The sequence below is a fragment of the Arachis ipaensis genome, chromosome B08 (assembly GCF_000816755.2).
Source record: "Arachis ipaensis cultivar K30076 chromosome B08, Araip1.1, whole genome shotgun sequence".
NCBI lineage: Eukaryota > Viridiplantae > Streptophyta > Magnoliopsida > Fabales > Fabaceae > Arachis > Arachis ipaensis.
The window spans coordinates 107,309,526-107,327,753 of record NC_029792.2 but is presented as its reverse complement, the minus strand read 5'-3'; positions in this window follow the sequence as shown (position 1 = coordinate 107,327,753).

Below are 18,228 nucleotides of genomic sequence, written 5' to 3'. Positions count from 1 at the left end.
TATCACTGTATTTGTGTATAAATACATGTATGATTTAATTTATTTTTAATATCTATTTATATTTTAGTATGTATTTTATACTGGTGACTGACTTTGTTGGTTGATTTTAATGTACACGTAACATAATTCTTTTTTTTTTTACATATTTAGTTGTAATTTTTAATTTTTCTTATGTTGATATTAATCCAAAAAATTCTATTTTTTGTTTTGCTATTTCAGTCTTCCTTTTGCTGAGAACTAATATTTTTAAACTTTTCTAAAACAGTTAACCATTTTTGAGTATGGTCTTCTTTATCTTATTTAATAATAATTAATATATCATCCATATATACTAAAACAAAATCATTCAAATTTTTTAGATTTTAATTCCCAGAGCTTATTTTAACCCATGATAATATTATTCTCATATATATTTTTTGTTGGACATGTAAAAGTTATTAGTTTTTTTTTGTTTCTGCATCTAAGTGTAACTTCCAATATCCTGATTTTTGCATCCAGAAATGAAAATTAAGTGGCTTCCTTAATTTTTTCTAGAGTTGAATCCTTTCTTAAAAGTTTATGAGTATCTTCAATGGTTGCTTCATTTTTTTTTATAATTAACAATCTTTCTTTATTTTTCTCATTTAATTTTATTATTATTTTTCGCATAAAATGCTAGTACGTGCAGCATGCGGGAACTTTTAGTTAACCTAATAATTCTTTTTGCAAGCAGATCCTTAAATTCTGATAAAAATTTTTCTCTATCTCTTGAAGAATATAAACTTTTTTTGGGATGTTTATTTCATTTATAAGATCTTTTAATTTTATGCTTACCAATTCTTGATTTATATTTTTAACATCTAATGGATTTTTTACACATACCTCGTCTAAAAATTTTTCTATCCTTTTTTTAAGATTGTCTGAGATATTTATTTGAAAATATAAATTTAGGTAGTATTCTTTTGATAAAATTAAAATTTTGAATTTGAGAATTTTATCTATAATTGTAGTAGGTATTATTATCTGAGTTTATTCTTTATGAATTATTCTCCACATACAAACGTTTTTTCCATACATACAAGTCTTTACAAGTCATTTATATTCACGCGCTTCATACCTTACTGTATGTTTTTCTTCTTCTTGTTGTTACTACACGTTCTTCTTCGTTATCGTCGTCATCAACACCACTACCTCTTCCTCTTCCTCCTCTTTCTCCTTCTTTTTTCATTGAAATTTCTTCTTCTCCTTTCTTTTTCTCTTTCTCTTCCATCATCAGTTATCTCGTTGTTGAAGATAATGAATAATTCAGGTTCAAATTGTCAATTGAACTAGAACAAAATTAATTATTATTTTGAATCCAATCAAGTGGCTGAGATGTGGTTTAATTCAGAAGAAAAAAATATAGCATTAGAGAAAATATTTTCTATATTTGTAGCAAATTTGGGTATAACACGAAGATATTTGGGAGTATTTTTATTTTGATAAGTTATGCATAATTCAAAACTCTTCCTCTTCTTCCTTCTCATCTTCTGTCACTTTTTTTCTTATTCATCTTTTTCTTTTTGTTTTACCTTCTCAAGTTTCTTCTTGTTATACTCTCTTAATAACAAGAATAAAAATAAAAAAATCAAACAAAGAAGAAGAAGAAACACATAATGCTGCAAAATTACTTGGAAGAGGATGAACTTACATTTATTTAACTAAAAGAAAGAAAGCAATGAGGAAAAAAAAAGAAAAAATGCAACATTGGAGGAAATATTTTTCTGTATTTACAGCAAATTTGGGTGTAACACGAAGATATTTGGGTATAATACGAAGATATTTGGGTGTATTTTTATTTTGATAAGTTCTACATAATTCAAATCTCTTCCTCTTCCTCCTTCTCATCTTCTGCTGCTTATTCTTTTTCATCTTCTTATTTCATATTCTCATAATTCTTCTTGGGAGGAAAAAATCAAACAAAAAAATATATATAATGTTGCAAAATCAATAGAAAGATGAGGGAAAAAAATGCAGCAACGTAACAACAGTAGTAAAAAAACGACGATGAAGATGAAACACGTGAAGAAAAAGGAGGAGAAACGCAAAGAAAAAGGAGAAGAAGAAGGAAGAGAAGGAGGATGAGGAGGAATGCAAAGCGCGCTATAAAAATCATTGAGTAGCGCGTGTTGACACACTCGTATGAGTGAGCGTCCTTTTTGTTGGGTTTATCTCAACTTGTATAACTTGTAAACTAAAATGACTTGTATGTATAGTTTTTATTTATTGATGAATCATGTAGGGCTTTAAGAACCATATATGATAGTTCTTGAATAAATGGATGGTAGAATTTAAGGAATTTGTTTCCTAATATAAAATTCATTCCTGAATCTAGCTTACATGTAGAACATACTACAAATCTATAGTTTTTAATAAAAATTTCAACTATTTCTACTTTTTGTTCAATTTTATGTATAGACTTGTCAGTAATTCTATCCCTTAATGGTTTCTTTCGTTTCTTCCAATCTAATTGTAATTTTGGATTGATAAAACATTGTGTTGCTCTTGAATCAATAAAGACATTAACAAACTTTTCTATATTTTTTATAGAAATAAATATTGCACTATCACTTGATTTATGAATCTGTTTTTAAGACATACTCGAAGACTTATTCTAGACTATTATCTGATTCTTTAAGTGGTTCAAGAAAATAAGATTTTATAACTTCTACTTGTTTTATAAGATTCTTTTCATTTTGTCCCAACAAGATTTTGTAACTTATTTTATAAGATCATTTTTATTTTTGTCCTTCATTTTAGGGCATTCATGAGCATAATGGCCTTGTTCTTGACAATACCAAAATTTGCAATTTTCTTTTTCTTTTGGACAATATTTATTGTTTTGTTTAAAATTTTCTTTTAGAATATTCTTTTCTTCTCCATTTATTTGGATAGTATTTTCTTTCTCTAAAGCATTGGGTGTCTTGGTTTTTGTTGGTATTTTTGTCACAACTATAGCTTTGGAAAATTTCAGCATTCTTCTGGAAACATATATTAATTATTTTTCCAAACTTTTTTAGAGTGCTTTCTTACATACATCTTTTTATTTCTTCTCTTATTGTCAATATATGTTACTCCTCCAAATTTGTTTTCGATAGTTCCTTCGTTTATCCCATTAACAAATCTTTTCATGACGATTTTATTAGTGGGGTATGGAAGTTTTGCAATATAGATATTAAGATAAATGTAAGACCCGGTTAATTAACGGCTAATTAACCCATAAATGAGAATTTATTCTAGAAAGACAAAAATGTTATTTTTATGGCTAAATGTGATAGAGGAGATTGAGAAGGAAGAGGAATCATCAGCTATATTCACCTCTTCTTTGCAAACCTTTGCTTGCAACTAGTAGAGAGTAGTGAAACTATTGTCTTCTTTAGAAACAATGAGAGCCCCTTTGGTAATCTTGCATTTTTCACTACCAAAGGAAGTGCAATATCCCTCTTGATCCAATGCCTTCAATGAAATAAGATTGAACCGCATATCTTGCGCATGCCTAACATTCTTCAACTGCAACTTGCATTCCATGTTAGTTTCAAGCCACATATCACCCATACCAATGATATCACACACTCCTTTATCTCCCAAATCTTGCCAAAATTTCCAGCAGTATAGGAAGTAAAAAATTCATGTTTTGGAGTGACATGACATGAGGCACCAGAGTCCATAATCCAAGTGGAATCATCACAGATAAGATTCACATAATTTTCATCATATGTGATAAGAACATCTTCATAAAAAATAGTGGCAGTTTCTTTATCACTATCTTTACCTTTGTCTTCGTTTCTTCCCCTTGATTGTTCTCTTTTCAAGAACCTACAATACCTCATGATATGCTCCGACTTACCATAATGGTGACAAATGAACTCCTTTTTTGGCTTGTACTTTTCTCTTGACTTGCTTCGACTCTCTGACTTGTCAGAAATGTGAGATTTTCTACTTTGACTTCTCCCCCGTGACTCTGAAATAAGTGCTTCTGACTATTGATGGGTTAAAACTGAAATTTTAACACCTAAAACTCACCAGCAAGTGTATCGGGTCGCATCAAGTAGTAATAACTCACTTAGAGTGAGGTCGATCCCACAGGGATTGATGGATCAAGCAACTTTAGTGGGTGATTAGTTTAGTCAAGCTAACATTGGTGAGTGATAATTGATGCAGCAGAAAGTAAATGACAAAAAAATTTATAGTGCAGAATGTAAATTGGACAGAAACTTAAAGAGCAAGAAATGTAAATTGCAAGAATCTTAAATGACAAGAAATGTAAATTGCATCAAATGTAAAAGGTGGTTTGGGTGCTGAAAATTAAAGAAAGCAATAGATCAAAGCTTAGAACTCTTGCAGAAAGCTTAAATTGCAGGAAAGTAAATTAGATCATGGACAGAAATATAAAATGCCAAACAAGTGCAGAAGAATTAAATTGCTTGAAAGTAAATTGAATTGGGTGCTGGAAATTAAAATTCAACAAGAAAGTGTAAAGTGCAATCAATCAGAGAGCTGGAATGTGAAATGGGATGTAGCAGATCTCAAACAGAAAAGAAAAATTTCTTGAAGAAGCAAAACAGAAATGAAACTCAGCTTAATTGCAAAATGAAGTTGAAGATCTCAGGGAATCAAAGAGACTAGAAAACAAGTCTAGATCTTAATCCCTTCCTTGATTCAGCAGAAAACAATTTGCAGAAGAAAGAAAGATGGAAGCAGTAAATGAAAACTCAGATTCAATTCTCAATTCACTAAGATTATGCAGAAGAAGAACAAAGAGAAGTTTCAGATCAAGGATGAAACAGAATTCCTTCAATCCCAATCCAAAACTCAAATTCAAAAAGGAAAATTAAAAGAGAGAGCTCTCTACTCCTACTCCTACTACTCCCTAATGAAGCCAGCCTTTCAATGCTCTCTATTAGAGCCAACCCTCCTTTACAAAGATGAAAATGATGCCTTATATAGGCTTTACAAAGTGAAAATTAAAATGCAATTGAAATTAAAAATAAATTATAATTTAAATAAAATTCCTATTCTAACTTGTTCTTGTGCCTTTGAGTGATGATGTGGGCTTTGCTTGCTTTGGATTTGAAGAGAGATGGGTTTAGTTGGCCTTGGTTCAATTGATGAAGAATTAAATCCAATTTGATTTTTAATTGAATTTTGGACCATGGGTGCTACTCCCAGGGAACGGCTCAGTTGATTAAGTGAACTGAGCTCTCCATCTTGCACTTGGTGTCTCTAGTTGTGTACGTGACAAGCTCCTTGGCATGCCAAAATATGAAGAGTGTGGGGGGAAGTAGCGCTCAGTTGCGAATGTGAACTGAGCTTCCTTTTTTTTTCTTGTGTAGCGCTTCATCTTTGCCTTGAGTTCGAACCTTGGTGGAAGCACTTTTGTGAGCCTTTTCCTTGCATTTTCTTGAGTGAGAGCCCGATAAAGCTCGGTTGATTAAGTGAACTGAGCGCTCCTTGCTTGTTGATGAGCCCCAACTTCGAACCTTGGTGGAAGCATTGTGGAGTAAATTTTTTGTGAATTAATGGAAGGTGGCGCCTTGCCTTGAGTGGAAGGCCTCAAGTTCGAATCCTTGCTGAGCCATTTTACTTATTTTCCTTGCAAGAAGTGTAGTGCTCCTTCCTTGCTTTCCTTGTGTCTCCCCCTTCGAGCCTTGGTGAAGCCACTTTGGTTTATTTTTGCTTGTTTTTGGTCTTTAAAGATGCTTTTCACTTGTGCCTTAATTTCATGCCAAATATGGACTACTATATATCGTTGGAAAGTTCTAAATGTCAGCTTTCCAACACAACTGAAAGCACATCAATTGGATGTATGTAGCTCAAGTTATGGTCCTTTGAAGGAGGCATGGTCATGCTGTGAGCGCCCAAGTTTAACTTAGCGAGAATTCTTGCTTCCAAGCCAAATTTTTCACGACAAAGCTAGGTTCATTTAGGTAGCGTTTGGTGGAGACACAGAGATAGAAAGACTGAGACTGAGAGACAGAGACTAAAAGACAGAGATTGAAATAAATTTCAGTATTCTGTTTGGTGCAAAATGGGAGATAGAAGTTGAAACAAGAATGAAACTCTAATTTAATTTGTACAAAAGGTAAAATTGGAATTAATTAATCAAAATGAAGGTATTTTAGGTATAAAATGTTATTAAAGTTTCAGTCTCTAACTCTAAAAATTTTAGTCTCCTGTGTCCTCATTTTTTGGAGGTACTTGAATATTGAAATTTTGGAGACAGAGACAGAAATTTTAGTACCAGTCTCTAAACCAACAAACATGATACTGAGTTTCAGTCTCTCAATCTCTGTCTCAGTACCTCAAAACAAACGCTACCTTAGTGAACTGAGCTTTGTGAGTGCTATTGTCAAGCTTCCTTGATTTGGTCATGGGCCACGCTTTTAAAAGCATGGCCTAAGGCTCTAAAATGTGTTCCAACTTCAAAGTGTGGCCCAAAACTCTTTTTTTTTTTTCTCCTTTTTAGCTTATTTTGTGCTTCTTTGCTTCTTTTTCTTCTTATTTCCTACAAAGTTTATCAAATCAAAAGATCAAAGAAATATAACATTTAAGCACAAAAGCATTCAATATTTAAGCACAAATAATCAATTTCTTATATGAAAAAGCATAGAAAAACATGACATGGTGACATGTCATCAACTATCATGCAAAGAGCTCAACAACAACAAAACTTACAACTCATCATTCAAAGTGATTTCATTATTTGTCAGTTAGTTCACCGTCTCTTGAAAAATACTCAAGTTCTCCGGCATTGATTTACCTTCAATATACTTCATATTGATAAGCTTCCTAATTAAGAATGCTTTGTTTTGCACATTCTTTCTCTCATATAACTCCTTCAATTTATTCCACATCTTCTCGGTATTTGTTTCGGTGTCAACATGTGGATACACGCTAAGATCAAGCCATTACCTAATTAAAGCAACTGCCTTCCAATTCAGCTTCTTCCATTCAGCATCGGATTTGGCACCTTTAGATTTATCCCCCTCCACAAAATCATACAAGTCGTTGCTATACAACATATCTTCCATGAGGGTCTTCCAAATTGAATAATTTTGGGAATTCAATTTGACCATATTTGGTTCATGAGTATTTTTCTCTATTTAATCAGCACGGAGATAAACAACCAAAGTTCTAGATACCACTTTGTTGGAAAAACTCAACAAAGGTTCAAACAAGAACCTGTCTAACAACGGAAGCACCAAAAATAATTTTTCCACAACCTATGCGATTAAATAGGTAATACCAAAGATACTTCAAGCAACAAATATAATGTCAGAAATTAAATAATCAGTCACTGAAATTTTTAACGTGGGAAAACCCTCAAAAGAGGGACAAAAAAAAATCCACGGGATCTAGCCTAGTAAAATCTTCTACTATCAAAATAATGGGTACACAAGCAGTTTTCCTAGTGACACTAGGGCATCTCAATAATCAACAAAATACATCATTAAAACTGATGGAATCAACATAAACCCTTCACAAAGTGGGTATCTCAAATCAGGCAAAAGAGAAGGCAATACAACTAGCAAGTTATATCCTAATATTCATCTCTACACCAGGAATAACATACTAAAATTTCATAAGAAATGGAACAAGTTTACCGATTCAATCAGATAAAAAATGGCTTACCCTTTTTCCCCCAAATTCTCTTCTTCTCCAATGCCGAAACTCTCCTCTCTCTGTTTGCTTTGTTTCAAAAATGAGAGACTTAGCTCTCATTCTCTCTCCCTTGTGGCTTTATGCCACTTTTTTTTAACTTGTGGCCCCACTTAGTTGGGGACCCACTAAAAAATGATACTATGTGTTGTGTAAAAAAGATTCCGAGAATTATTATCATTTGATTTTGGGTTGTGAGTTTACTTGGCAGGTGTAGTGTGCTTGGTTGTTCGCCTATAAAAAATTATGGTCTGTTTCAAAAATAGTTAAGCAACACTTCAAGAGTTGGAGAGGATCTAAGAAGGATGAACACAATAAGAAGTTGATTGGTTTTTGTGCTATCATATACTTGGCTGAAAATGAACGACAGGATAATCAGGATGTTGGGAATAAGGAGTATAACCACAATCCAATCAATCATGTGTCAAATTACTTATTATTGTTACTATATTAAAATATTAATATAATAAGGTCCTTGATTAAATTTAGAGATTTATCATTGTGATAGTGATCATAATATTGAGAGATAAATCTTTTATAATTTAATCTAAATTGTTCTTGGTCATAGGATTATTAAAAAGGACATTAATAATCCGGAAAGATCAATATATATATATATATAATGGTCTTCATTGGATGAAGATTAATAAATCTTATTTATTAAATTATATATATAGATGGTGCATATAGAGATATGACCATTGAACTGACTCACTTTAAGAATTCCTAATGGTTATAATTACCACATATTTATCAATAGGATATTTTCAAGATGAACATGGTAATAATTTCCTTTGACCTGTGACTGTCATAGTAATTAACAATATATTTATTATACTTTGATTCTGGACACCTAATACCCTAGGGTACTAGTTGAATGGATATTAGGTATGATTTAAATACTTGTAGAATTAATGATTAGTCAATAAGGAATCCGTCAACTCTCGGTAAAGAGTTTGAGCTCTATGATTATAATGACTGAGATGAATAAAACCTTAGCCAAGGAGATTGAATGAATGAAGAAATGAGTTTCTTAGGTCATTCACAGTTCATTATAATAATGGTAACAAGTTAGAGTTTGACAATTAAACCATACTCTAAAGGTTAACCAAGAGCTGAAAACATGGAATGAATTATACTTTGTTCTTCTGAGGTTCTTAGTAAAAATATATTACTTCATACTATCGGGTCGTTGAGGAGTGTTGCTAGACGCCAACCTTGATTAGTAAATTTAGTATGACTAATTTACTACCCGCTTAGTATTGAACCTATGGGGTCACACACAAACGAGTGTTCTAATCTTTGCTGTAAAATTATTTAATTATTATTTTAATTTGATCAAATAAATAATTATATTGATTCAAATGGAATATTATTATATTCTTTGTCAGCATCAATAATATAATAATAGTATGATAATTGAGAATATTAAATGAGATTTGAGAATAATTAGTTATTCTATTTGTAAACTTGAATTCTAAATTTGGATGAGATCCTAATTGATTCTATTTCAAATTGAATTATGATATGATTAATGAAATTTGAAGGAGTCAGATTTGGAATTTCAAGAGATGATTTAAATTTGAATTGAGATTCAAATTTAAAATCAATAACAAATCTCATACTATATATATGTATGCCAAGAGTACATGAAAGTAACGAGAATAAAACACAAGAGTTTTATTCCTTTACCTCTACGCACATAAAGGTATGTGAGCCTAATTCTTGGAGAAGAATTTTATGGTGTGCAAAGAGTTGCAAGAGGTTTCTCAATTTAGATCAGATATCCATTGGTCAAAGAGATGACAGCAAGGGTTGGTCTCGGTGTGGATACGCATAGAGTCTTCGTACAATTGAAGAATAAAGTTTTTATTAAAGCGTCTAAAGGTATTTAGATCTGATCTATATATTGTTTATTATTGGAATAAAGTTTAAGTACAAAATAGATCTTTAAGAATTACTTTCTTTTCTTCCGCTGCGTGTTATGAACACATGGTAATCCTTCACAGGAAGGCAGAAGTTATCAACAAATCAATTAGGAGCTATAAAGAATGAGATAATTTTGATCCTTCTAATTGTTGATGATAATATCAAAAATGACTACAGTTTAATTTTTTATTTTGTTACCTAATAACTTTGTATTTTTTGTGTTGAACTTTTTGTTTCACAAAAAAATTCACAAATATATGACTCAATATCGCATAAATCACGTATTTGTATATTAACAAGATGGCTTTTGGTTTTTGGAAATTCTTTGTTTGTAACTTCCTATCTATGATTTATAATATCTTTTCCAAAAAATTCTATATATAAGATAGAAGCTACGTGTACAATTTTATCTATGCCGTGGGTAGTTGATAATTCTTCTATTATATAAGGATCTATAGTTAGCATATAGTCACGAACCGCTTATTTTATATGAAGGTGGCTACTCCAATGAAGATTTTATGATTGTCATCATGTGAAGATATTTCATTTTGATCATTGGATGATAGATTGTAGGACTTGATTTTTATTTGAAGTAAAAGTGTTACCTTTATTCAAAGTGTTGCTAAACAAATAAGTTACACTTTTTAAACAAAGATCATCATAAGAAGATGTTTTTGACATTTTCATGGGAGTAGTTGCCTTATATGAAACCACAAATAATTTCACATATCAATTAAGTTCTGTTAACCCATTTAGGCCTGAGTTTGTATAAGCTTCTAATAAAAAAGGAGTTTGACCACTCTTTAAATATTTTCCGTTCATTTTCTCTACAATCTACTTCAAACATTGGTTCTTTCTTTATATTTTGTGATTTGGGAATATATTTAGATGATATTCTTTTATATTTTGAATTTTGATTCACAAATCCTTTTTTAAAATTTAAAAGCATATTTTTCGAAACAAGTGTCTCAACTATAACAAGATGGCTTTGTCTTTGGTGGGAAAAGTATATTCAGGACTTTGGTGGACCAGATAGAAAGATACCGTTTGGATGGCTAGGATGGCATCCGTACGGAATTTGATGGAAATTATATGTTTGGTCCAAAGTTTAGTTTATTTGTGAACTGGTATACCATGGTTTTTTCGGTTTAAGTCATAATTTTCGATTTATTTATTTTTTGTTGGAAATGGGTTACTTTTTTTTGTTCACTATGGGTTTTTGGATGTGGGCTACCGTCGTTCCCCAAAAAAAAGTATGTAATACAAAACCCATATCCCAAAAAGCACAGACGGCTGTTCTGATGGTCACCATCCTCAGTCCGGCAATCAAATGGGGACAAGTTTGGAAGGGTCTTTATCGCAATGACGGCGACTGACTGAGAACCCCATATGCCCAGCGAAAGAAACGATGCTGACGAGAGGGTTTGATGAAATGGAGACGAGGTTTGATGAGTCTGCAGCCCAAAGGTGGCGACTTAGGGAGAGCTCCATATACCCGGCGACAAACCTCGTCACTGCCGATATTGGGAGATTGAATGGAGGAGGATCCTGATGGTCTTCAACAATGGTGACGACGGCAACTAGTTAGCGTTGCAAATCCTGGATGGAGAAGGAAATGGGGCTGACATGGGAGATAGAAAACAGAACACGGCCACTCCTAAGACACAGCGACATGATGAAGATGCTATCTCGCGAAATGGTGATGGCAAGAAGAAGTTCGTAATGGTCGTCGGTAATGGACAGTGGAAATGGAGGTGGAAACGAAGATACCTGGCCGGCGTGTAGGAGGGAACCCTTTTTTTTTTTTGGTCGATAGGTGGGATACGAATTGGGCAATAGGGAAGTTGTTGGTTTTGGGTTCGATGTCGAAATGGGCCCGGACTCGTGCCGAGAAAAAAAAAGAGCCACATTCTATGCCGTTACTTTAATAATGCTACCCCAACTCCTCCTGCAGAACTGGTCAAGTAGTACTTGTACAAAGTACCCAAAAAAAAATAAAGTAGCACTTCTACATCATCGACATCTACCTGTAAAACCTTGATGCAGATGCAAATGTTGTGCTAATCTATCGTAAGAGATTTGAAGATTTGCCTTAACGTGGGAGTTGGTGTATGAGAAATATTTTTTTTCGTACAAACGTTTTGGTTGTCACAAGTAACAAACCCCTTTGAAATTGATAACCGAAGTATTTAACCTCGGGTCGTCTTCTCAAGGAATTGTAGGGAGGTGTTCTTATTATTGGTTATGAATCTTGTAAATTGGGGGTTTTGAAAGTGAGGAACAGGTAATTTAAATAACAAGGAAAATAAATTGCAGGAATTAATAAATTAATATCTAATAAAACTCTTGGCAAGGTATGAAAACTGGAATTCCTATCCTAGTTATCCTTATCAACAATGATAATTGGGTTTTAATCCCACTTAGTTAACCTTTACTAAGGCAAAGGAAGGTCAAGTGGACTAATTAGTTTGATCCTCAGGTCCTAGCCAATTCCTAAGAAAGGAATAGAGTTATTGGAATCCAATTCGATTAGCAAAAATAACATTATCAATCATGATGAGTTTGATAACTCAAGAGTCTCCAATGGATCAATCAAAGCCAAAAGGGAAAAAATCTAAATTGTTTATATAAATAAAGGAAAGCAATCATCTGAAATACCTCAAGTTGCACTAACAAAGATATTAAATGTAACATGGAAAAGTTCATAAATTAAATTGGGAAGGTAAATAAAAGGAACATTGAACCTGGTGATTGAGCAAAAATTGTAAGTTGAAGTAATAAAAGTCCTAAATCCTTTAAGAGGAATCCTAATCCTAAATCCTAAGAGAGAGGAGAGAACTTCTCTCTCTAAAAACTACATCTAAATCATGAAAAGTGAATAATTCGAGAGCTCCCCCTTGAATGGATGCATTTCCCCACTTTATAACCTTTAATCTGTGTTTCTGGACTTGGATCTGGGCCAAAAAGGGTCTCAAAAATCGCTGGGAACGTTTTCTGCAGTTTCTGGTGCGTGGCGTCTATCATGCATCCGCGTGGGTCACGCGGTCGCGTCATCTGGGAGTTTTCCTTGTCACGCATTTGCTTCGGTCACGCGTACGCGTCATCTGCGTTCTGCTCAAGGCACGCGTCCGCGTCAGTCACGCGTTCGCGTCGCTGCCTTTTCGCGCTGGGCATGCGGCCGTGTCGTCCATGCGTTCACGTCGCTGCCAGTTTCTTCAAAAACTCCATTTTGTGCTTTCCTTCCATTTTTGTATGTTTCCTTTCCATCCTTTAAGTCATTCCTGCCTTAGGAGATATGAAAATACTTAACACACAAATCACGGCATCGAATGGTAATAAAAGGTAATTAAAATAATTATTTTTAAAGCATAGGAAACATGTTTTTCACATATATCACATAATAAGGAAGGGAAAGTAAAACTATGCAATTTACATGAATAAGTAAGTGAAGGATTGAATAAATCACCTAAATTGAGTACAAAATATATCATAAAATATGGGTTTATCAACCTCCCTACACTTAAACAATAGCATGTCCTCATGCTAAATCCAAGATAAAGAGTAAGGTAAGGTTAAAGTGGTGGAATCTCATGCAATGCATTCTATTCTAAATGCAACTACCTAAATGAGTCATGCAATTCTAGTTATTATTCACTTGTATATAAAGCTTACATGTAGTCAAATTAATTCATATCCTCAAGGAATCATATATGCATAGCCAAACCCTAGATAATGTTTAAAGTACCTTTACAATTGAGATGGGTAAAAGTATTTCACAAACTTGTAAGACAATTAACAATTAAAGCAGAGATATATGGTGATGAGCTATTGAACCCTCACTGGATTTTGTGTTTACTCTCTAGTCACTCAGTGTTTATTGGGTTAATCACTCAATTCTTTTTCTATCCTTACTTTCTATTAGGGGTGTTCATGGTTTGGTTAATCCAAAAACCAAACCAGTTTTTTGGTTAACGAAAAATATAGTATTGGTTAATTAACCAAATTGGTTTTACATGATGAAATCGGTTATTAATCGGTTAGTAAAATTCAAAACCGGTTTTTAACCGGTTTTTGTATAAAAAACCAGTTTTTATACTAAAAATTGGTTTTTATACCATAAAATTGATTTTTACATGTAAAAATTAATTTTTACACAAAAATTAATATTTTTACATATAAAAACTCAATTTTTTACACAAAAAAACCGGTTTTCGTACCAAAAACCGGTTTTTATACTAAAAAAATTGGTTTTTATACCATAAAATTGGTTTTTACATGTAAAAATAGATTTTTACACAAAAATTAATATTTTTACATACAAAAACCCAAATTTTTAAACTTTTTTTAATTGAATTTTTTTAATCTAATTTTTTTTCTTTCTAAATGATACGAGTAACATTTGTAAATAATGAAGTCCCTTCCATTGCTTTCGTTCCTTTTTCTTTCTTATCTCTTTTCAATATTTTATATAAATATTTTTGTTCTCTTTCTCTCTCCTCCCCTTTCTTTCTCTCTATCCTTCTCTCCCTCTCTCCCCATGCTCTCTCTCTCCCCCTCCCTCTTTCTCTCTCCCCTCCTCTCCCTCTCTCTTTCTCTCTCCCCTCCTCTCTTTTCTCTCTCTCTCCTTCTCTCTCCCCATCCTCTCTCTCTCCCCTCTCTCTTTCTCCTTCTTTGTCCTCTTTCTCTTCCTCTTTCTCTCTCTTCTTCTTCTCTCTCTTATCCTTCTTCTCTCTTCTTATGTCTCTCATTTTTTTCTTTCTCCTCCTCTATCTTTGCCTCCTCTCTTTCTTCTCTCTCGCTTTAGAGAGAAGAGGAAAAAAGAGATAGAAGAGGGATAGAGATTGAGAGAAGGTTGAGAGAGAAAGCGAAAAGAGAGAGTAAGAAAAGAAAGAGGAGAAGGAGAGAAAAGGAAGAGAGAAAGAGGAGGAGAGAGAGAAAGAAGAAAAGGAAAGAGAGATGAGCGAGAGAGAGAAAGCAAGAAAAGAAAAAAAAGAGAGAGAGAAAGAGAGGGGAGGTAAAGGAGAGAAAGAGAGAAAGAAGGGAAAATAGAGGAAAAAAGGAGAGAGATATGGGAGAGAGAGAAGGAGAGGAGAGAGAGAGATAGGAGGGGAGAGATGATTAGAGAGAGGAAGAGGAGGAAAGAAAGAGAAAGAGAGAGAAGGGAGGGGGAGAAAGAGGGCAAGGAGAGAGAAAGAGAGGGAGAGAGAGATAGAGAGAGATAGAGAGAGAAGGAGAGAGAGAGAGGAAGAAAGGGAATATCTTTGGAATACTTTTTCATTAAAATTATGAAGAATGGCAATCAAACAAGGATGTAGCTTCAGAATTATGTTCTATTCATTTTGGTATAAAAGAGCCACGCAGAGGGGAGAGGGGGGAGAGAGGAGGAGAGAGAGAGAAGAGGAAAGAGGGAAAGGAGAGAGGAAAGGAGAGAGGAGATAAAGAGAAAAATGAGTGAGAGAGAGAAGGGAGAGAGAGAGAGAGGGGGAAGGAAAGGGGAGAAAGAGAGAGAAGGGAGAGAAATAGGGGAGAAAAGAAGAGAGAGAAGGGGACAGAGAATAGAGAGAGAGAGAGAGAGAGAGGATGGGGAGAGAGAGAGGAGGGAGAGTAGGGAAAAAGAGAGATAGGAGGAGAGAGAGAAGGGAGAGAAAGAGGAGAGAGAGAGAGAGAGAGAGAGAGAGAGAGAAGGGAGGGAGAGAGAGAGAAAGAGAGAGGAAGGAGGAGAGGAAAGGAGAGAGAAAGGGGGAGAGAGAGAGAGAGAGAGAGAGAGAAAGAGTATGTAATTTGGTTTTGAAATTAGGTTTTGATTTTAATTTGGTTTTGGTTTTGGTTAACCGGTTAAAAACCGGTTTTTCTAATTTGGTTTTGGTTAACCAATTCTAAAAAATATGGATATGGTTTTTAAAATTGTTTTATTAAACTGGTTAACCAAAATGTGGTTATGGTTTTTTAACCGGTTAACCACATTTTAGTTTTTTTATGAACACCTCTACTTTCTATAACTTTGTTCTTCATCTAACCAATCAACAATTATAGAATACAGACATACAAAAATCATGAGATCTTTTCCAAGGTTGTAATGGGGTCAAGGTAAAGGTAAGGGTATATGTATAGGGTTAAGTGAGCTAATAAGTGAATCCTTGATTAGTCTAAGATCTCACCTAACATACATACTTGATAAATCAAAAAGTTTCTTTAACCTATTTGCCCAATTTTTTTTTATCAATGCACATGGTAATTCAATTGTTTTGATTTCATATGAGCATGCTTCCCAAATTTTTATTTTGAAACATCTTATTCTTTTTAAATTTCTACCTTGTTTCTATCATCCCATGTTCCCATAAAGTTCCCCACACTTAAAATACAATACCTATCTTAAGCTAACCAAGGATTCAACTTGGGATTTTTATTTTGTTTTCCGCTTAAGGCTAGTAATGTAGTTTATAGAGCAAGAGGGGATTAAAAAGCTCAAGGGAGCTAACAAGGGTGATGTAAAAGGTAGGCTAATTTGGGGTAAGTGAGGAAAAATTCAAATGATGGCCTCAATCATCTCTTAGTATGTATCTATATTCTATAATTGGACATATAGATTAAAACAAAGTAAAGAACATCAGAATGAAAAAGAAGGGTAAACACACACAGAAATAAAATTAATGTTTGAATACAACCATACAATTAAGCTCAAAACTCACAGGCTGTGTGTTCTCCAGCTCAAACAGCATATATCAGTTATATATGTTATGCAAGTAAAAATTAAGAGTTCCCATTATTCTCAATGTAATTCTTAGGGTGGCCCTTAAAATCTTAGAGTTGTTCCTTGATGAAATGTTGTTAACTAACTAATATGTATTGCTATATATACAAGGTGTGTGGATTGTTTTATTATGTTAAAGTCTCTAGTTTACTTCCTTTTTTTATTTTCAATTAAACCAAACTATTATATGCTAAAAGGGTAAACTATACTAATGAATCCACATATTCTGTAACTAATAGGTTTAGAATTGAAAACTAAACTAAATGGCTAAAATATGAACTAAAGTGCAAAATGCAGAAATAAAGTAAAAATACATGAAAAGAACAATGTATAAGTACTGAAAAATAGAAATAAAAACAAAGATAAAAATACAGAAAAATAACCAAAATAAGATAAAAGAGTCTGTAGTGGTTCACCAAAAAGGTATGCTAGAGATGGCGACCTCCCCACACTTAAAATAAAGCATCGTCCTCGATGCTCACTCAAGCTGGGTGTGAAGGAGTGTCATCACCTGAAGGATGGGCTGCTGGTGTCTCTGTGGTGGCCTGAGGGTCTGTAGACTGGATGAGTGTAGGAGGATCTGTCTGCTACAGTGGAGGCTCTGACTGTATAGGAATCTCGGGATCTGCGGCTAGTATCTGGTGTGGCTCCTCCTGCTGTGGCGCAGCCTGCTCTGGTCCTGCCTAGGCAGCCTAGGTGGGTGTCTCCTCCTCGTGATCATCCTCCTCCACCTCAGATGTATCAGAAGGGGTGTCAGGCTCGGAGGGGATGTCGCCGCCGGATTGGATCATCAACTTGAGGTGCTCATAGCGTCGCTTGTTGCGACGCTCCATACAGTCCAAGCGGGCGAAGAGTCAATGCACCAAGTGATAAATGGGCTCAGGGGCAGGTGGAGGTGCAGTGGTGGTAGCTGGGACAGCAGTAGATGAAGAAGGGGCAGCGGAAGGTGTGGCCGTATCATCAGAAGCGGGGAGGAATGGAGGTTTAAAGCCTAAGGCCTGAAATTTCCTGCTGTGAGGGATAATCCTCTTGCAGTCTGCAGCAGGTGGCTTCTCATCAGCAAGCTCCCAAGGCACGTCAGCTCGACGGCCGAGCTGGGTAATCAGATATGGGAAAGGAAGGGTGCCTCTGACATGGACCCTGGCCATATAGTGCCGGATGAATCGTGGCAGATACAAGTCCTTACCCTCCAGCACACACCAGATGAGGGTGATCATAGTGGCAGGCAGCTCTGTCTCATGAGTACTCGGCATAACAAAGTTGCTCAGGATCTGGTGCCAGAGCCGAGCCTCATCATTCAGATACATAAGCTTGATTCCCTTAGGCATTGTTGTGTTCTTTCCCATGACCCATGGGACAATAGGGTCAAGGGCTATTCTCCGCTTGACAGCATCCCAGTCAAATCGCATAAGGCTATCCTCCTCAGCCTTTTGGTAACCATCAAGCTGATCTGATTTAGGCTGAAGGCGGAGGATGTCCTCAATAGCTTCTTCAGTGACCAATATCTGTTTCCATCTGAGGTGCACTGCATCCAGGGTAGTCTTTAAATAGTTGCAGTAAAACTCTCTGACCCAGGAAGCATTAACCTCTGTCAGGTTTCTCTCCAAGAAGAACCAGTCTCTCTGTTTTATCTGCTCGGAGGTGTACTACTGTAGTTCTTCTGGAATTTTCAGAGTTCTCTCCAGGTACAGGTTCCTGGAGGTGGCAAACACCGGATACTTCAGCTCACAGTATCTGTTTGCAAATTTAATCGGATCTATGGCAGTGAGGAGCTGGTCAGCCTTCTCCTGCAGGGTAAGTTGTTTCTCCCGCCAGGAGTCATCATGCATTATTTCCAAGATAGACAGAGAGGATTCGCCTCTTTTTCTTTT